The 21,680-nt window shown below is 38.0% G+C and overlaps 2 protein-coding genes and 2 long non-coding RNA genes across 5 annotated transcripts in view; 2 read left to right on the top strand and 2 right to left on the bottom strand.

Annotated features, from left to right (window-relative positions):
• The window catches only part of LOC125801534 (zinc finger protein 239-like), a 250,332-nt gene that overhangs the window by 68,226 nt on the left and 160,426 nt on the right, over window positions 1-21,680 (top strand). The gene's annotated exons all lie outside the window — the stretch shown is intronic.
• LOC125801445 (zinc finger protein 239-like) overlaps window positions 1-21,680 on the top strand; it is a 173,482-nt gene that overhangs the window by 123,673 nt on the left and 28,129 nt on the right. The window lies entirely within an intron of this gene.
• On the bottom strand, window positions 4,840-7,563 carry LOC125801604 (uncharacterized). Its single transcript, XR_007438809.1, has 3 exons — window positions 7,440-7,563; window positions 5,626-5,773; window positions 4,840-5,156 (listed from the first exon to the last, which is right to left on the bottom strand). It is a non-coding gene; the product is annotated as an uncharacterized LOC125801604 (long non-coding RNA).
• On the bottom strand, window positions 14,087-15,794 carry LOC125801570 (uncharacterized). Its single transcript, XR_007438737.1, has 2 exons — window positions 15,440-15,794; window positions 14,087-15,223 (listed from the first exon to the last, which is right to left on the bottom strand). It is a non-coding gene; the product is annotated as an uncharacterized LOC125801570 (long non-coding RNA).

Raw genomic sequence — 21,680 nt, 5'->3', positions numbered from 1 at the left:
AATAGTAATCATTAAAATAATTGTTTATTTAAATGATTAATAGTAATTTAAATAATTGGGGTACTGTTTAAAATATAACTCTTATTTGTTTCTTAAATTTACATATGGGTATTTACACACAATATTTGTACTATTGCATCTAAAAAAGGTACTAAACTGCTCTGTCTTGAAAAGATATAACTCTATTGTTGATTGAAGCCTGCTATTTATTTATTTTTGTTAAAAGTATTAAAAAGGCCTTATTTTGCCCTACCGTTTTGATACACTCAGTATCAAACTCAGTAACTACTGCCTATTTTTATATACCTGTGTGATAGTCCTTTTATTGTGTTTTATATTTTCTATTATTTTATTTCTGCAAACATAGAGAAGGGAAAGAATAGATAGAACTCAGGCCCTTATTTCTTCCAATTAACTGGGGATAGGGGTTACATAAGCAATACCTAAAAATAATCAAAGAAAAGAAAGAAGCTAAAAAGAAATGTTGAAAAATAGCTAAAACAAACCAGCATTAAAAACTAAAAGGTTAACTAAAAAAATAAAGAAACTGAAAACATACCAAAGATCATAAAGATCACCTTGAAGGTGGTTAGAGACTAGAAGTTTAAAATGATTTAGTGACACCAGCGAGCTGAGCTTTAGAGTTTCCTGTAGTGAATTCCAGCTCGCTGGTTCACTGTAATGAAAAGCAGATTTTCCCAGTTCAGTTAAAACTCTCGATGATCCAGTTACTGGAGTGAGTCTGGTAGGTTGTGTTATTTTTTTTGTGAGATGTACGGTGGCATATGGTGAGGAAGTGCTTTATGTGTTTCCTGGCGCACAGCAAGAGAAGACCATCCAACTTTTTTATAGAGTGAACAGTGATGTGTACCAGTAATCTTAGCGCCGCATGATACACAAAATCTAGTGGTTTGAGTGTAGTTGCTGACGCATGTCTGTAAATCACATCACCATAATCTAGCTTAGATAAAAACGTTGCTTCCACAATTTTATTCTTGTGTACATGGGAAAGCATGATTTATTTCTATATAGGAAGCCGAGTTTTTGCCTTAGCTTACCTGAAAGCTTGTTAATATGGTGCTTAAAAGTAAATTTGCCATCTAGCCATATGCCAAGGTGCTTATATTCATTAACTCTTTCCACATTAGAACCCTTTAAAGTTGTAGTTTTAAGAGTATAGTTGTAAAGGTGCACGGTGTAGTCCACCTTGGCTGTGGGTGGAGATACAACCTCTGATACAACATCTGATACAAATGTTCAAAACATGCCTACCTAAATTAAAATAAAAACATGCGCTGTAACAAATGGAAATCAAAAATTAGTTCACAGAGCGATAGGGTAAAGTTTACATGTGTCTTGTTAATCATTTTATGTACAATATATGTCAAAAGTGATCCGACTGAACCATGTTTCTTTGATATATCTTTGGAACAAGTTCATCATTAATAATGTTCTATTCCAAGAATGCAGTAAATATCTTCATTTTTATTTCTCTTTTTTGTTTATTAATAAATGATCCATCAGGCTTACACACAGGGATCAGGCACATGCATTTCACAGCTCCCATTGTGAAGTATTTTATCTATGTATAACATTATGTTAAAGATGATTGGTTGAAACTCCCTCTGCATCTGTGGTGTCTGGGTTTGGGTCCACCTATTTAGTAAACCTGAAATTCTCACAGTATGATTGTGTGCAAAATGAGAAACAGTTTGCAAATATGAATGAAGTATTTGCCCTCACTCACTACTGAAGTAATATCCTTGTAATATTCAATCATGAAAGATAGAAAAGAGAGAACAAAGAAAAAAATCAGCTAGCATGAAATAATCTGGGAAATGAATGAGGGTGATTTCTGACCCTTGTGGCCCTATGATAAATCCTGCGCAAATTGCAGCCCTGCACCAACACCGTTAAAATAGTGTCAGAGTTTGGGCGTGGTGGTCTGGAAGGGAGGTGTGTTCAGGTAAAATCTGGCATGTTGCTATCTTAACAGCAGAAAATACAGGTGAGCCACTGACCGATTTAAACCCTGACAACTGATATTATTTTATTTTTGTACCTGTGTTTTGATATTTTTGAATTCGTTAGATTATATTTCCTTTAGCATTTTGAGCTTTAGTTAGTTACTTTCCTATTTCATATCTATTTTTCTGTTTTTATTAAATGCTGCAGAGCTTTAAACGTGCAGATGATTTTTTTTAATGTATATTATTTTATTTTTGTACCTGTGTGTAGACTATTTCTTTTTTGTTATTTTAGAATTCGTTAGATTATATTTCTTTTAGCATTTTGAGCTAAGTTTAGTTAGTTATTGTCCTTTTTCATACCTATATTTTTCTCTTTTTATTAAATGCTGCGGAGCTTTAAACGCGCGGATGATTTATTTTTTTATGTATATTTTTTTAGCTTTGTACCTGTGTGTACACTATTTATTTTTCGTTATTTCAGAATTCGTTAGATTATATTTCTTTTACCATTTTGAGCTAAGTTTAGTTAGTTATTTTCCTATTTTATATCTATTAATCTGTTTTTATTAAATGCTGCGGAGCTTTAAACGCGCGGATGAGCTCGCGTTCAGTCTCGCGTTCACGCTCGGGTTCAGGCAGACAATCTAAACTCTAGTATGCAAAACTATATTATTATTTTTATGAAATTTTCCATTCTTTCAAATAGCAGGATACTTTGATTTTTATTTCTCAGCCCGGACGAGACCCGGCCCGAGGAAAATAATGGAAAATCTCGGGTCAGTCCAGGCTCCAGGAAATAGTCATCTGTTTTTTAATACTATTTTTATTTTATATAAAGCTACGGCCTGATAATCACCATATAACAACGTATTACTGTTAACGAAAACTGAAAGTGAAAGTTCCTCTTAACTGAAACTAATAAAAACGGTAATTAAAAGAAAAAAATAAATCGAACTGAAATTACAGATTGAATTCCCAAATTTTTGTGTTTGTTAATTTATTTATAAGCGCTGTATCCACTACAGCAGCTTAACAGCGGGTGGTGTTGTTCCGTTTCTGCTCGCGAAGGGGAGCCGGGGTTCAGATGTCGGCAGTGTTGGGAGTAACGGCGTTAAAACTAACGGCGTTACTAACGCCGTTACTTTTTTTCAGTAACGAGTAATCTAACTAATTACTCTGACTGTAACTATAACGCTGTTACCATTTCCGACACCCCGTTACTGCACGTTACTTTAGCCGCTCTATGAACTTTTTTTTTTGTTGTAACTTTGCTTTGCCCTGGTTAACCCCTCCTCTGTCCGGTGAACTTGAGCTTCTGGCCGCTGTGCCTGTGGTTTGGCGTGGTGAAGTGAGGCACAATTGTGACGATTTGCGTGCTCTAATCAATTCAGTGATTGCTGTGGACAGCCCAAGTTCTGAATTAAGGACGTTAAGCTCTTTTTAGCTGCTCCGGTTTTTGTGGTGCTGCTGCTTTCTCTTTTAGAGCTTAGATTCTCTGCCCGAATCCCACCTGACCCAAAGACCGTCCCAAAATCGGCCTCCTATTTTTATTTTATATAAAGCTCTGGTGTGATAATCACAATGTTGCTAAGTAACCAATTATTATTGTTCACTAAAGCGAACGAAATAGCGAAAACTGAAAGTGAAAAAAAACATTTGTTTTAACTGAATCTAATAAAAACGGTAATTAAAAGGAAAAAACATAACTCGAACTCGAACTGTATTTTGTGTTTATAAAACTAACTAAAACGAACTAAAATTACTGAATTTTCGTGTTTAATTTATTTATAATGAGTTGTACAGCGGGCGGTGTAGCCGCAAAATACAACAGAAAACACTGAGAAACTGCAGAACTGTGAATGGGACTACAATATGAGCGCAAGGCAGATGAAAGAGAAACAGGAGATTCAGTATGTGAGAACATTTACCTGTGAGTGGCTCATTCCAGAACAAGCAAATCTCTCTCTCTCTCTCTCTCTCTCTCACGTTTATTAGATTGATCTCTCTGATGAGATGTGTGAAAACTAATAAAAACTAGCAAGCCCACCCTAAAAACAAATTAAAACTTACTGAATCAAACTATAATAAAATGAAAAATGTAATCACGTAGCTCTGGGCGCACGTGAACGCCTCCGCGTTTGACTTGCAGCACTGTGTGTAGCTGTTCTTAAAAATCATTTTAATTAAATAATAGTTTTATGCTATGTTTCAGTGTTAATTAACATAATTCTGATTATATTTCACTCATTCAATCAGCCCGAAAACCGACAGTTTATGGTTTGGCTCGGGCTCATAATGACAGTTCATGGTTCGGGCTTGGGCAGAACGTGCACGGGCTCCGGCTGGGTCGGGTCGGATTTTTTGGGCCCGATCTAAGCTCTATTCTCTTTTGGTGAAGCTGTTATATTATTACCATTTTAACGGTCATTAGATTGTTGTTTTTGTCCATTATTTTGTTTTGTTTATATACATATTTCCTTTGAGTGTGGCTTGGTTTGTTTAACAACATCCCCAGACGCGTTTTTCCGTTTTTTTCAGTATTATATGTTTTAGTAATTTTCTTTGGTCCGGTGAAGAATTTCGTTTTTATTTTTTGTAATTCGTTAGATTATATTTTTGTCAACATTTTGGGTTTATTATCGTTTGGTATTTTTCTAATAATAGTAAATACATAATTCATTTCCTTTTTTTTTGATGGGCGAATAATAAAAGTAACGCGAGTAACGAGTGCATCACACAAAAAGGTTAGGCCACAAATATGCCACAAAGTTTTGTGGAATTCATAATTAGAAATAGCCTTATTGTTTAACTAACATAAATTACTAAAACATCTTACTTTCAACAGAGACTGATGACTGTGATTCCTGGATTATCCGCTGTTAAAACAGTAACAGAGAGGAAGAGTGAATGAGCGGGAGAAAAGTTAGGGAGATTAAATAACAAAACTTTCAATGTGAAATCAACCAAGACTGCTAACTTACTTTTTTTTTAAGATGTTTTTGGCGCCACGGAAGGCCCTCACCACCGTAATCATATGTTATTTCGTCTCCAACTTCAATGTCTTTTATTGCAAATAAACACAAGTGAGGATTGTTCTGTATCAGCACTGTCTTTACTTTGGTGTTTGGCTCTTCGCTATCATTACAAAGTCTTCCCAGCGAGCCATCTTCAACAGATGCATCAATACTAAATGATATAAAAAACAAATGTTAAAATCAAAACCATGTAAACGTAGGAAAGATCAGCTCATACAGGCACTCAAACACAAGTAAATATATGAGAGGAATCACTGCACTTAAACTGAACTATATAAGTCAATATAACTAGAGTTCCTTATTCTGTCAACATTTGCATACATTATAATCTGTTGCGTAGAGATTAATTTACATCACTGAGATTTACAGCTCTTGCCATGTAATTTTTTTATTCAGAATATTTGTCAATGTCAAAGTCAATACAGCCTAGTTATAGCCATACTGACAGCTATGAAACAACTAATATCTCAGTTTGTTTTTTAGACTTGTACATTAATACATCTCTAAAAAAAATAATAATAAAATAAATCACAATTAATTATCAATGAAAAATTTCACAATTGCAGGCGAGGAAAACACCACAACATGTAATTCAAAAAGTATTGTAGAACTGTACCTACCAATAAGTCATGCCTTGGTAACGAAAACTGTACATGTAATCTACATTTGCTGTACACAGATCCGGACTTTTTCCTTTGACAAGCTTTCCTTTGTATTCTAAAATGAATCTCCCTTTTTCGAAATGAGATTTTGCAAATACGCCCCGTCCTGTAAATGGTAAATATGAAATATCTATTAGTTTCAAAGTTTTTTCAAATTGATAAAGTAGACTAAAGCTGTGGAACCCAAACTTAACTAAAGAAATTCCCCAAGAGGTGGCAAGTTGTTTTTTTACTGGTGCACAGCGACTAAAACTACATTTTCCTCAAAATTATAAGAGACTCTAATGTCTCTCATGACTCACAACTGACAACACCATTTAATTTTGTTGTAAAGGTGACAATGATGAGTATTATAAGCAGTAGAAAAAAGATGGTTTGAATCTGATGTGGAATTTGGATACAATATGGACATTTAAAATGCATGTTTCCATTACACCTGATTCTTCTTGGTACTTCAACTGCTCCTCCTTTAAACAACTAATCTCCTGCTCTGTTGCCTAACAGCACTAGCACCTGATGGCCTCCATACAGCTACATGCATAATAAGGGAGGGACATTATGTTGGTTGTAGTGCTGGATGTTACGTCCTAAATTTATATTGTGATATATTCCTTAATTTTGATCGATACGATATAATTTCGATATCAATATAAATACTTTTGAAGGCTTCAGAAAAACTGCTAAGAATCATAACAATGGAAATCTGTACCTACTACTGTCTAAAATTTGAATGTCTTTAAAACATACTCCACAAAAAACTATATAATACTTATATAGAAATAAAAATGAATCCAAATAAATCAATGCTCACTTTGATTATATATAGCCTTTATATACAAACAAAAACATGACATCCCTGTCAAACATAAACCTAGGCATTCACCTGCTCCTCCACCCTTTCCCTAAATTTGTCATAAAGCTTAGGTATAGTTGTGCATGAAAAATACCTCCGGCCAGGGAGCTCATATCGGCGCTCAACGACCAACATCATTTTCCTAAAGCACTCGCTTTCCACCATAAAAAACAGCATCAGCATATCTAAGATAAAGCTAAACTAAGTAAACAAAACTGTAATTCTAAAAAAAAAAGCTACCTAGAGGTTAGTTCCACGTAGCTTGTTTTAACACAGTAAAGGCGCAGCTTAGCTTAGCTTAGCCTAGCTTAGTTTAGCTGCATGCCTGTGTGAGTGAATCATCACGCACTGACGTAGCCCGGCTACGGGGGGCTGATTGTGTTTAGCTCTGCTTCAATGCAGCGAACTGACGGCAGTAAAAAGCGCCTGTTAGTAAGAGATTCTGTACATAATACATATCGAAATACCTCAAAAATTATATCACCGTTACTGAAACATTTCTTATAGCAATAAATACAGATATCAAATTATTCATATAAATTTTATTTTTAAGTATTCAAATCGTATTAATAGAGTAAGTAGTGTTTTTACATAGATTGGTAAGTTTAATCCTTTCTAATTTTCCCTTGTGGAAACAACCTAGTATTATTTAGTTATCTTCTAATACCTGCTTTGAGTACTTCATTAAGCTAAAGCAAGACTGCCCAGTGAAGAAGTTGAATAAATTCATGCAATGTCTGAGGCGTCCAGGAGAAACTAAGCTTTGTTCTTAAAACTGGCTTACAAGATATTATCTACTTCTTTCAAAATAAGATATTCTTGCTTCTTTGAATTTATAAGTATTTATACGTATTTATATCCAATTACATACATTCTTGCTGGTAAAAATACAATTAGAATAAATTTAATGGCCACATACCTTTGACATTGTTTATGTATCGCATTTCCAGTTCATCAGCCCTATCTCTTCCTTCTGACATGTACATTTCTGCTTCTTTAATGGGGTCTAGTTTTTTGCGTTTCTTCCTTGATTCCACTAAAATATAATGTTACAGGCAGTGTTAATTTTGACAGCAAATTTTGATTTAGTTTTAGTCATAGTCTTTCGACTAAAACGTCATTTCGTTTGTCATAATTTAGTCATCTGAAATGTATTTAGTCTTAGTCTTATCATAAGAATTAAAAATTTCAAACAACATATTTATTTACCTTTTATTCATCTTATTTATTTAATCCATAAGAGCTCAGACCCATTTCTGAATATTGATAAGTACAACATTTAATCAGATAAATTAATTGAGCTGCATTAATGTTTTTTAATTATTATTATTATTATTATTATTATTATTATTGTGAGTGTGTGACTGTAAATATTGTGATGGTTAAAATCCTGATGCAACACAACGAACACCACCATTTCATAATCTGTATTTCAAAATTTTGTTCGAGAAATGGGGTCACAACTACATATATGGAACGTAAAACCCTTAAAGCAATTGAATGTTTAAATAGTTTGAACATAGCTGTAGATGCAGAAAATACAGTTTTTAAAGTACCTAGTTTAGTTTTATCTCCAGCACTAACTCAGAATACCTCACTATATTCTATAACTGAGATCAAAATCACACGTTCACTCACTGTATTTCGGATGTACTTAGGAACTTCATGAGTTAAAATGACTGAGAAAGTGCTTTACACGGACTTTTGGGTTAACGTTAATAGATTAACTATATAGATATTTTATTATTATATGCAGCGGTGGGAAACCCAGGTCCACAAAGTAAAAATCCTTCCCAGAGTTTTGTATCAGCTGCCAGGGCGGCTACCGTTTATAGCTGGTACAAAACCCTGGGATGGATTCACACTTTCTAGACCTGGGTTTCCCACCTCTAATTACATGTTTGCTACATCTTTTTTATTACTTTTATATCCTTTGTGACCTAGTGCTGTCGCCAGCACTTGCTAGGATATACGATTTACCAAATTGGGACTAAAAAGATGATCTTATCTTAATGAGTGAGTTCTGTATCAGTAACATTAGCTAACTTTACAGAGTAGCAGGTCTGTCTTTCAGTCTGTTTATCCGAGTTAAACACAGCGTTAGCTCATGAAATAACATTAACATCAACCTAAAATTCTTAACTAACGTTACCTTTGCACACATACCTCACAGTGGCTTTACCTTTCAATAAAATAAGAAAAGCTAAGCTAGTTCATAACTGAGGTAATGTTACGTTAGTTAGCCTGCTAGCTATCGGTTTGGCAGAACGTTAAAGTTAGCTAATGTTACTTACCCAATTGTTAAATTTAAACTATTAAACATTTAACGACTTACTCGTATGTCAAGTCTGTGTTCTCTGTCGCTTGTCACAGTTAGGCGCGTTGATGATTAAAAAATGAACGCAGCTGCGCCAAAGCTACCCTTCCCTCAGAAGAACTTGACTGAGGGGCGGGGGAGGGGGGAGGGGGGCGGTCGATTTGGCGGGAACTTTTTTTTTCTCTCACAAAAAACCCTCAGTGTATTTTGATCAGTAAAGTGTATGATATATGATCTAAATGTAATATGTAATATGTAATTATAATTTTATAAGACAATTCTGTTTTCCACTGTACCATTTTTAATGTATGTATTCGTTAATAAATTGCACCTTTAACACATAACATATTTCCAAATTATGTTTCAGAATGCTGACTACTGCAATCGTGTTGTCATTTTGTAGTCGGCGCTATATTGTTTATACTCTTACCATCCAAGCCTATTTTTTTTTTACCAATTTCCTCCTGAAATTACATAAGTTACCCGAATATTAATTTTTACTCTAATATTCCAGAGGCAATTTTATGAAGTAATATTACTCAAAAGCATTCACAAAATTAGTTAAAACACTTAAAATTATTGAAATTAACATGTAATGGTAAAAATATGGTAAAAAAAAAAAAAACGGGGGGCTGACCGGGGGGTGCGTTTCCCGTACAACGACGGAGCCTAGCATTGAACTAACGTGGTACGATGCATCGTTAAACTAACTAACATCTGAAGTACGACCGTTTCCCGAAACCATCGTACTTTGTTGGTACCACAGAAGTCTGAACTATGTTGGTTTGAACCACCGTGGTCTTAACTAAGGTGTTTCCAGATGTGTTCGGCCAGACTTTCCCAGCAGAAAACGTGCAAAACTCACAATCTTTAAAATATTTTGCCAAAAATATGTTACTTATGTTTAGGCTATTTATATTGTAATTATCACCACAACATAACGGACAACAATACTATTAATAAAATTACAATGAACTGCAAGTAAAATTTACACAATAATTGCTATATATTATATAGCTTAATTATTAATTGTAACAGACATAGTTACTTAAAAAAACATACATATATTTGCTATTGCAATATTTTTTTTATTAAATAATCACCATTCTGAATGAGTCTTATTAAAATGAGACCTGAGAAATGTGTGTTACTCAGTGGTTCAGCAGTGCGCCTACAACCGTGCAGCGCTCTGCGTTCTGTCGAATTGTGCAACCCATAGAGATGTGCTTCTTAACACCAGTGCCCATGCGTGGAAACATTTTTTATTTATTTATTGTTTTTTTTATAGTAATTTTTTTTTTGGTGCATTAAACAACCAGAAACCCCTTGACATTATTTCTGAGTATTACAAATAAATGACAGCTAATAATAATGAAAGTAATAATAAGTGAGCAATAATAAAAAAAAAATAAGGGTTATAATCACCCCTAATAACCCTAAACTGTCTCCTGATATTTTGATTCAGGCTTTCCAAATATTCTACCTAAAGCATATTTAAATATGGGGCTTTTTCTAGCAATTTTATATTTAAAATTTAAATATGCACTAGGGTAGCAAAACTCTACAGAACATCGGATGGAAGCCTAGTTCGAATCCCAGTCGTGGTTTTATTCTCTTAATGTTTTTTTCATAATGGCAATTAATGTTATTATTTTTTACATATATATTAATGTAGCCTACATATTTCTACTTATTTCCTGTAATATATTATTTAACAAACACTAATTGATAACATTTGTATAGGCCTAGAAACACACACGTTGTACTGGCTAAATGATACTTTTTTTTCTCTGTCTGGCCCTGTTACCTCCAGAGGATAATTAGGTAATTCAAACCACCTGCTTATTGCATGTCTCTATTTATTTTAAGACACTTTTTACTTATTTTTTTCTTGTTATGAATATATTATTAAAATACACTTTCTTGTATGGATACATTTGTTTCACTGGGTACAAACAATGCAAATATACCCTCAAAGGTCCTTAGGGTACAGGTGTTTACGTTAAAGCCATTTTAGAGTATTACCCTAGTGACAGTTTAATAGCCTTATTCGGAGAGTGCATATAGCACAGTGGGTTTAAAAAAAAATATTAACTATTTCATAAATGTTCACAGCACAAGTTATCTTTACTCAAGAGATGCCTGCTTGAATAATTGACATACATCTTTCCAAGACTGTGAAATACATTTTAGCTAAAGAGCACTTCAGTGCACTTTTTTCACTACACTGAATTCCTGTTTGCCAAATAAAGCTAAATGTTAAAGACAAACATTAAAAAATGGGCAATTAACTTACATTTTCAAAATACATTTAAGGACTGAATTTTATTATTTTCCCACATGGGTAAAAGTGAAGTGGCTCAATTAATTTAATTAACACAAACATTAAAAAAAAGGTACACTTGACATCTTAAATCCTCGTGCAGCAATATTAATGTGATTTATCAGCTTTCTGAGTCCTACCGTCCATCGTCTGCACTAATAACCAGGAACTAAGCTCCTAACGACAGGTCTAGAGCTGTAGTTGGAACGACACAGCTGAACCACTGTAGTTGCGAACATTCGCTGGAACTGCGCTTTTGGGAAACACCTGCGTCGCAGCTGCATCGTCCAGACTATGTAAGTTGCTAACGTATTTAGCAACTACGCTTTTGGGAAACGTACCCCGGCGGTTTGATTGATGTGTTGTTGGAAAGCTGACAGCTTGAGTTTTAAAGCAATAGCTAGAGGAGAACGTATTTTAATTTAAGTTTGAATTAGATGTAATACATGTTTGCATTTCGTTGGTATGAACGATGTATAAAATGCCCACATTGGATAAAATATGGATAAAACACAAACATGCAAATTATGAATAATATTTTTTATAAAAGTTTAGCTAAAAAGGTTCATTTATTTTCTGAAAGAAATTACAGCTAAAGTGGCTAGATAACTGAAGCGCAGAGATTCTAAACTTTAATATTGCATATTGGCTGTCAATAATTATTTATAAAGACTGGCAAATATTAATTATGATCTATTTCTTGCCCGCTGGCGGGCCAATGCACCAGAAGAGGATTTATATGGAGTGAATTTTGTGCCAAAAGTTTTACGCCAAAATATTAAATCCACAATCAAAATTTTAAAAATTAAAAGGAAAAAGTGTATGTTACAAATTCAAAAGAGAAAAAAATATATTGTTAAATATATTTGGTTATTTTATTATTTTTTGCAGTTATTAGAAAAATATTTTTGTTTGGATTTTGCCAGTCTTAGCTTTCATTTTTGTGTTTTTTGGATTTTCTGTGGATTTTTGTGGATTTTGCTGCTAAAGACTTTTGCTTCTGGAACCTCTTTTGCTTCTGCTTCAGGACAGAGGCTGGCGCGCCGGTGCCAACAGCGGCACGTGCGGGTACAGCACGATGTGTGTACAGTGTGTACCGACGCGCGTGCCGCCGCGAGCCGTAGTGTGTACCGGCGTAGCCGCTGTGAGCCACCGTGAGCCGTAGTGTGTACCGGCCCGCGAGCCTCTCTCGTCTACTACTACTATAAATCCTGATCATAGAGTATGTAAAAAAAAATCTAATTCTAAACTCTAGTTTGCAGAGCTCTTTCTGATACCAGCACTTGGTGCAGCAGAACAAAACATTGAGAAAGCGCATAGCTTTGCTAACTTGTCCATTCGCAATTTATTTAGACGCAAATATTTGCAGTTTTTTATTTAAGTAATATTACTTTGTTTTTCTACTCTTGTGCTGAGTTTTTCGTTTTCATCTTTTGAAATTCGTTAGATTAGATTTTTGTAATATGATTAGTTTAGTTTTCTAATTAGGTTAGCTATTTTCCTATTTCCTATTTATTTTTCTGTTATTATAATTTAATTCGTAATTTTCCGTTCTTTTAAAAAGCAGGCCTTATTTGCCTTGTGGAGTAATACTTTGACTTATCCCATAATTAAAATAAGTTATTCCATTACACTGCCTCTCCTAAATTTTTAATCAGTTTCTCATTCTCACTTCTCCCTTGCACCTCTCATTTACATTTTTTCTTGTGTGATGGAAGGTGTTTATTGAAATGATTCATAATCAATGACGTGTGATAATTCATAAACAATGACGACTATTAATGATATTACTTTTTGTTCCATGCGATGATAATGTGTTCTCAGTAAACTGAACAGTGAGCATATCTGAGATGCTGAGTGGGAGTTTTTCTATCTGGCGCCAGCAGTATGTGTCTATGTGTGTGTGTGTATGTTAAGGAATGCACGTCACAGCTGTTCTGTCTACAAATTCTGGCGCCAGGGTCATCTTCCTTTCTGCTTGCAGTGTTTTGAGAACCAGCCTGATATGCCCACTAAGGGATTATGTCATACCATCTGTCAGAAGAAGTTGACGTGTCACAATGGTGGCACTGTGCCCATAATTGGGAAGCAAGATAGTAAGGGTGGGGTATAAAGAGAGCGTGGCACTCTTGCAAGGCAGGAGATCACTCTGTATTCATACGTGTGTCTTCTCAATAAATCTTGTTACTCATTCTGATCAAGACTCAGAGACTCTAGAAAATTTCTTTCTTCCTGTCATTATTTTCCACCACAATTTGGCGTCACGGAACAGGATGAGCATGGTCTTGCAGTGGAGGGGGAGAGACTAGCACCTGCCGAGGACGCTCTCCAGCAAAACAGCTGGGCCCCAGAAGCAAGGGAAAATTCCACAGAATAAGGACAAGTACCGCGGGGGCAAGTGCGGCCTCTCACCCCCCATTCGCAAATCCAAGCCTCATCAACAAACATTGGTGGTGAGTGACAGGTTAACTAATTTACTCATTAAGGAAATTTTAAATGTAAAAATTGTTCTTAAATTAATTTACTCCCCTCCATCCTTCCTTCAGCACTCCGCCCTGGACAGTGTATAGTTACATGACGGTGTACAAGACTAGCCTGGTCGTGAGGCCTTTATTGATGTATGTAAATATATCTTTAAAGTAAAGAGAAGACTAGCCTGGTCGTGAGGCCTCTATTGATAGACGTGTCATTAGAGTAAAGAGTAACGGTTTATTTTACCTTGAGTGTATTGACAAATATCTTTCAATAATGATTACTTATCTTAGTATCTATAATTACATAATTATTGTGTGAAACCTTGTATTTTATAGGCATTAACCAATACTCACATTATATTTGATCATTTTTACTCACAGTGTATTTTACACGCATTTATATAAAAGATTAACCAATAATCACAATATATCCTTTACACATATAGTAAAACATTGTTTGATATGGCATGTGACTAACACAGACTCTATTATATGACAGATTAACCCACATTAACATATAACATATGAGATGTAGCTCAGGCTTGAAGTATTTTGTTTTACTGCATGACCCTAACTAACGGTCATCAATTCGACTGGTACGGGGCTAATTTGCTACAAAAAGGCTATTAGATCAAAGCAGCCTTTTGGTGAGTGAGTGCCTCCCTAAAAAACCTCTGCTTCAAAGCGGGGGGTGACGCACACACACAGATAGTGCCAGGATGGAAGAACACAGTCAAGGTCAAACACTAGTGGTCCAGTCAGACACGTGCATGCTAACATGAGATGATTTTAACAACGCCTCATCAACAGGCTTACGTCATTTTGGGTATAAAACATGGAGTCAGATCAGAGGGGGTCAGAACTCTTACTGAGACGGCTGTAACACTGTCTTATATGTATTGGTTCTCCTGAATATTCAGTTTGTAATAAATACTTGATTTGCTTTCAGCTTCACTCCACCTGTCTGACTCTCTCTACCAAACGAACACGCAGGGGAGTTGTACCCCGGACGAGAGGTGGGAGTAGCCCACCTCACATTTTCTTTTCTACAACAATTTGGTGACCCGACGACGAGTCTGACGAAGGACAGCATCCGGCACTGATCCACTCACGGCCGAACTTAACAAACCAGGTAAGCAGAGCCTGTTTAATCAAATTCTGCATATTGGCTATTTCAAATTTGAGTGGAGCGGCGCTCTGGCTGCTGTCCGGAGGGAAGCAGGAAGCATACCAAGCTATTTATAAAAAGAGTAGATGCTGTTCCTACTCAAGGGTTTATAAAAAGAGTAGATGCTGTTCCTACTCAAGGGTTTATAAAAAAGAGTAGATGCTGTTCCTACTCAAGGGTTAAGGATTGGACGCTGGCGTGTCCCCCCGGCTTCTGACGAGATGTTCGGATAACGGCCAGGTGTAGGCTCACCTCGAGATTGATCCGCTCGTAAACAAGCGCAGATGCTGTACCTGCAAGAGTAGACGCTGTACCTACTAACCTCTATTTTTATTCGGTTAAAAAGAGCAGAAGTTGTGCCTGCTCGGGTAGACGTTGTCCCTACCTCTCTATTTTTAATTCAGAAGAGTAGACGCTGTACCTACTCTTATCTATTTTAATTCGGTTAAAAAGAGCAGAAGCTGTACCTGCTCGGGTCGACGCCGTACCGACCTCTCTATTTTTTAATTCGGAAGAGTAGACGCTGTACCTACTCTTATCTATTTTAATTCGGTTAAAAAGAGCAGAAGCTGTACCTGCTCGGGTCGACGCCGTACCGACCTCTCTATTTTTTGATTCGGAAGAGTAGACGCTGTACCTACTCTTATCTATTTTAATTCGGTTAGAAAGAGCAGAAGCTGTACCTGCTCGGGTCGACGCTGTACCGACCTCTCTATTTTTAATTCGGAAGAGTAGACGCTGTTCCTACTCAAAGTCTCTTATGTTTGTGTTAAAAATAAGCAGATGTTGTTCCTGCTCAAGACATTTCGTAAATAATTAGTAGACGCTGTACCTACTACGAACTTTTACAAGTTATTAAATTAATAGTTATTGCATGATACTGTGGAGGTGCACCTGTGAGCGTGAAAGTGTGCGTGTCCAGTTTTCCGGAGAGAAACACAGCCTTGTGTGGCGGAGAGATAAAATGTGTGTGCGGCAGCAAATCAAAGAGTGTGTGTGTTATGCTCCTCCCCTTTTGTCTAGGGGTGAGGAGGAGTAACAAAATGGCATGTGGTAGTGGAGGAAGTGGAAAGACAACAATTGGTGGTAAAACAAAAATGTTTATTACAGGAATCAAAGGGGTACAAAAATATATAGACAGAAATAAATAAACTGAAGCTAAAGAGAATGAATCAAATTAAATGTACTTTTAACAAAACTAGAAAGTGCATTTAAGAGAAAATAAATCAACAGAAACTGTAGTCTAAAGGTGGACTAAGGACGGTGCCAACGAAAAGAAAATAATAAAACAAAACTAAACTGCCTAACCAAAAACTAAACTAACCAAAATACAAAAGTAGCACCCGCCCCTAACCTAGTGTATCTAAACAAATATGCTCCTGCGTGTGTGTGTATGTAGGGCGCCCATCTTACCTGTCCACACAGTAGACAAACAGAAGTGAGGTGGAGTAATTAATGTGCTCAAACAATGTGAGTTGTTACCAAAGTTTAGAATTAAGAGCTAGAGTGTAGATTTAAGTATACATTGGATCAGAATCAATAAACTCAGCACAATTGGACTACAGTGCAACAAAGGATCTACACAGGATCAGAATGAACAAACTCACAGCACAACTGTTCAACAGGACTACCTCAGCATTAACTGGGCAGCAAACACACTCACTCAGATGCACACACTCTTAAATCGCTCTCACTCTCACAACCAGCGTTTGTATCTGCCGCCTCGGACGCGCTCACACCGCTCCATGCTGCTGCGTGCCATGCGGCTCCCCTCAGGCTCCTCTTACACTGTAAGGCCCGCCTCTTCCTGTCTCAGCGCAGAGTGTGATTGGCAGCTGCAGCCAAGCTGGAGGAGGATCTTCATTGGTGCTCAGCCAATCACGTTTCTCCATTAACGTAACCTACACAGAGAGAGAGAGAGAGAGAGAGAGAGAGAGAGAGAGAGAGAGAGAGAGAGAGCGCGAGAGAGCCAGAGACACGGGGGAACAAAAAGAAAACCAAAACACACGTGCACTCGTTGCACGTAACACCCCCCCCCTTAAAAATTTTACCACAGAAGTCTTCACAAACATCCCTAAAATTTACTGCTCACAACTGTCGGCTGCTCGAGAAAGTGCATCGGCGACGACATTCTCCATTCCCTTTTTGTGTCGAATCTCCAAGTTGTAATCTTGGAGAAGCAATGCCCACCGCATAAGACGCTGATTCTTGTTATACATTCTAGAGAGGAACACCAAGGGGTTATGGTCTGTAAAAACAACAACAGGAAGAGAGGAAGAGCCCACATACACCTCAAAATGCTGGATGGCTAAAAGCAAGGCCAAAGCCTCCTTCTCAATTGTTGAGTAGTTTCTCTGGTAAGATGTAAACTTGTGAGAATAAAAACAGACTGGGTGTAAAATACCATCAGCATCCTCCTGGAGCAGAACAGCACCAGCACCAACAGCACTCGCATCAACCTCTAGAAGAAAAGGCCTACTAAAGTCAGGGGCAGAGAGTACAGGAGCATCAGACAACAAAACCTTAACACTGGTAAAAGCATGATCACAAGCAGAAGACCATTTAAAATTAACAGAAGGGCTAAGCAGACTAGTAAGAGGCTGCACTACAGCAGAAAAATTACGACAAAACCTTCTGTAGTAGCTTGCCATGCCTAAAAATCTGCGCAAGCATCGCCTTGTTTTGGGCAAGGGGAACTCCAAAATAGCCTTTACTTTGGCCTCCACAGGCCGGACCTGACCTCTCCCAACCTGCACTCCTAAGTAGGTAACTGTGGCCTGAGCAAAAACACATTTGGCCAAATTCAAAGTCAAAGAGGCTTGTTTGAGCCGACAAAATACCTCACACAAAGTTTTCATATGGCTATCCCAATCTGCACTGTACACCACAGCATCATCAAGGTAAGCAGAGCAACCTTTAATATCACCCAGTACAATATTAATAAGACGCTGAAATGTAGCTGGGGCATTTTTAAAACCAAACGGCATAACAGTGTACTGCAGAAAATCATCTGGCGTCACAAACGCAGAAATATCTGAAGCTTCAGGTGTAAGAGGGACTTGCCAGTAACCTTTTAATAAGTCTAACTTAGTAACAAAGTGGGCTGCACCAATGTTGTCTATGCAGTCATCAATTCTAGGCAGGGGATATGAATCTGCAACTGTAACTGCATTCACCTTCCTGTAGTCTGTACAAAACCTATGGCTTCCATCAGGTTTAGGAACTAAGACACAAGGGGAACTCCACGGACTTGAGCTAGGCTTAGCAAAACCATGTTCCACAAGATAGTCAACTTCTGACTTCATAATAGCTCTCTTAGCTACATTTGTCCTATATGGGTGCTGCTTAACTGGAACACTACTAGTAACTTTTACATCATGCTGCACTACAGTAGTTTGTGTGGGCACATCACTAAATAAGGACGAAAAATCCTTTACCAAGCAAAGAACATCATTTCTTTGTTCACTACTGAGATGTGTTAGATTTGAAGGTAAATCTACCAACGCCTGAGAATTGGACAATTTAGCAGCGACTTCAGAAGGTGCATGTAACTGTACATCATTACCTTCATTGTGCAAATCCAATTCAGCTGAAACACCCACAACAGCAACAGAGGAGACTGGAGCCACCTCAGCTTTCACAGCATCCCTGGGAAGATAGGACTTCAACATGTTTACATGACACAAACGTGAGCCACGTTTACGATCAGGAGTCTGAATCACATAGTTTGTATCACTTAGCCTTTTTCCCACTAAATAAGGACCAGAAAAACGTGCGGAAAGACAAGAGCCAGAAGTAGGCAACAAAACCAAAACCTGATCACCAGGGTTAAAATCACGTTGCACTGCCTTTTTGTCATGAACATCCTTCATGACACCTTGGGACTTTTGTAGGGACTCACGAGCAATTTCCCAAGCTTTAACCAACCGCTCACGAACAGTACTCACATACTCCAACACAGACTTTGTTTTCTTACTAGTCCCATCATCAGACATAAGAGATTCCTGTAAAACCTTTAATGGGCCACGCACAGTATGCCCGAAGACAAGATCTGCCGGACTAAAAGACAAAGATTCCTGCACTGCCTCACGAAAAGCAAATAAAAGCAAGGGTACACCCTCATCCCAGCCTTTACCTGTTTCCAGGCAATACCGCTTCAGAGCTGACTTCAGCGACTGGTGAAATCTTTCCAGAGCACCTTGAGATTCTGGGTGGTAAGGACTAGAAACCACATGCTTAATGTTGAGCATCTTCATGACCTGCTGAAAGATCTTGGACATAAAATTAGTTCCCTGATCAGTCTGTACTTCTCTAGGAAGACCAAAGGTAGAAAAGAACTTCACCAAAGCACGCACAATTACTGGGGCAGTTATCTTCCTGAGAGGTATAGCTTCAGGAAAACGTGTAGCGGTACACATAATAGTCAGGAGAAACTGATTACCTGATTTAGATTTTGGCAACGGACCGACACAATCAACCAAAACACGTTCAAATGGTTCTCCCATAACAGGCACAGGACAGAGCGGGGCTGGAGGAATCTTCTGATTAGGTTTACCTACACACTGACATGTATGGCAAGTGCGACAGTACTCCGCAACATCCTTCTTAAGAGAAGGCCAGAAAAAACACTTCAGAACACGGCTATATGTCTTAGTGACACCTAAGTGACCAGACCAAGGACTATCATGTGCAAGACGCAGCACATGCTTTCTGTAGGCAGTAGGCATTACTATTTGGTAAGCTGTGTGCAGCTCAGGATTTCTTACAGCTTTCCAACATCTCATAAGTAAGCCACCATCCAAATAATAAGTTACCCGTTTATCAGACACTTCAGACAACTCCGATACCCAAGAGTAATACTTGTGTAAAGTATGGTCTGCCTTCTGTGCTTTTACAAGTTGTGCCCGACTAATTCCACAATCAGACAATTCTGACTCGTCCAACTTAACTGGAGCTACATTATCTCCAGAGACAACTTTGTGCTCAGACACGAGAGAACTCACATTCTCTGGACCAGGGACTAAAAACGTATCAGACAAATCCACTACATCACGCAACTTACGTGATTGAGCACGAGTGACGACACAAGCAGGGAACACAACAGAAACCTCATCATCCACAAGTGATTCAAGAGTAGGGGTATCTAAAACCTCTAAAATGGGAAATACCTTCCCACCAGCCACATCATTGCCTAAAATCAGATCCACACCATCTACAGGTAAAGCATCACATACCGCCAGTCTAAACTCACCAGACACAAGGTCTGAGGACAGATCAACTGTGTGTAGAGGAGCTTTAATGTATCCTGAGCCTACACCCTTACATACCGCATATGCACCACAGAATGACTGAGCTGAAAAAGGTAAACAACTGGATAAGATAAGAGACTGTGCCGCCCCAGTATCCCTTAATATACTGACTGAAGCTACAGCACCACCATGCCCCACACTGACATTTCCTCTGGACATAAAAGGCTTAAAAGAAGAATCAACACATTGCATAGGGCAATCAGACATGTCAGTACATACACAATCCACAAAACCAACACTTTTAGCTGAACCACCAGTTTGCGGCTTATTCGGTCTCTCCAACTTTCTTTTCAGCGCTAAACAGTCACCAGCTATATGGCCAACTTTGTGACAGTAATAACATTCACGGGCACTAAAGGAACGTGGTGGGGAACCACCACCATGAGAATTCTTTACACTACTTCCTGAAGTACTCTCTATCTTAACTACAGGAGACCTAAAGGTTTGCCTGTGCGTGAGTACAAACTCATCAGCCTGCACGGCTGCTTGGGACACATTAACAGCAGAGCGTTCATTCAAATAAGTTACAACACGTTCTGGTAAACAGTTCTTGAACTCTTCTAAAAGAACAAGTTCACGGAGCGACTCAAAATCATTCACCTTATTTGCGCTACACCACTTATCAAAAAGAACTCCTTTCTCCCTCACAAACTCAACATGAGTTTGAACTGACTGCTTTCTTAGATTCCTAAACCGCTGACGGTATGCTTCTGGCACTAACTCATAAGCGCGTAAAATAGCAGACTTAACAACATCATATTGCAAGCTATCCTGAAGTGATAAAGCAGAACACACTTCCTGTGCCTTGCCCACTAGCTTACATTGCAAAAGAACAGGCCAGATATCCTTTGGCCAAGCCAAAGTTGCTGCTAATCTTTCAAACACGCTAAAATAGGTGTCCACTTCAGCTTCTCTAAACACAGGCACCAAAGAGATATATTTAGACACGTCACAGGAGGAAGTGTGAGGCACAACTGGGACAACTACTGGCGACTCAGACCCACCACTAGATGGCACTGCGACAGGTGGAACAGGAGTGGCAGAAGACATCCACTTAGGTTGAACTGAGGTGATCTCCAACGCCTTCAGCTCTAACTCTCGCAGACGTATTATCCGCTCAGACTCCAACTCAAGTTTACGCACCGCTAGCTCAAACTCAAACTTGCGCACCTCAGCACGCTCCTTAGCATCAAACTCAAGTCTGGCTAGGCGTAACTTAAAAGGCTCCTCAGCCAAAGACTGAGGAGACTCTGTATAACCAGGTGAGACAGGATCAAAGTGAGGTAAAACATTTCTTACCTCAGTCTCCACAACTGGCACCACCACTATCGTCTCCGGCCCATCCGAACTATCCACCAGCTCCGCCGGTGAAGTACTCTCCTCAGGAACAGCACGCTCCACAAGTGGGGAAGGAACGCCACACGTAGTATCTACCACTGGTTGCACACTCAACACACCAACTGCAACTAAATGATCAAAAACCAAGTTATATATGTCCTTCTTTAACATAGCCCGTGTTGTGGGAAGCTTAAAGTGGTCAGCTATTAAAATCAGGTCATCCTTCTTACA

The sequence above is a fragment of the Astyanax mexicanus genome, chromosome 4 (genome assembly GCF_023375975.1).
Source record: "Astyanax mexicanus isolate ESR-SI-001 chromosome 4, AstMex3_surface, whole genome shotgun sequence".
NCBI lineage: Eukaryota > Metazoa > Chordata > Actinopteri > Characiformes > Acestrorhamphidae > Astyanax > Astyanax mexicanus.
The sequence above is the reverse complement of the archived record's forward strand: the minus strand, read 5'-3'. Positions and strand labels throughout refer to the sequence as shown.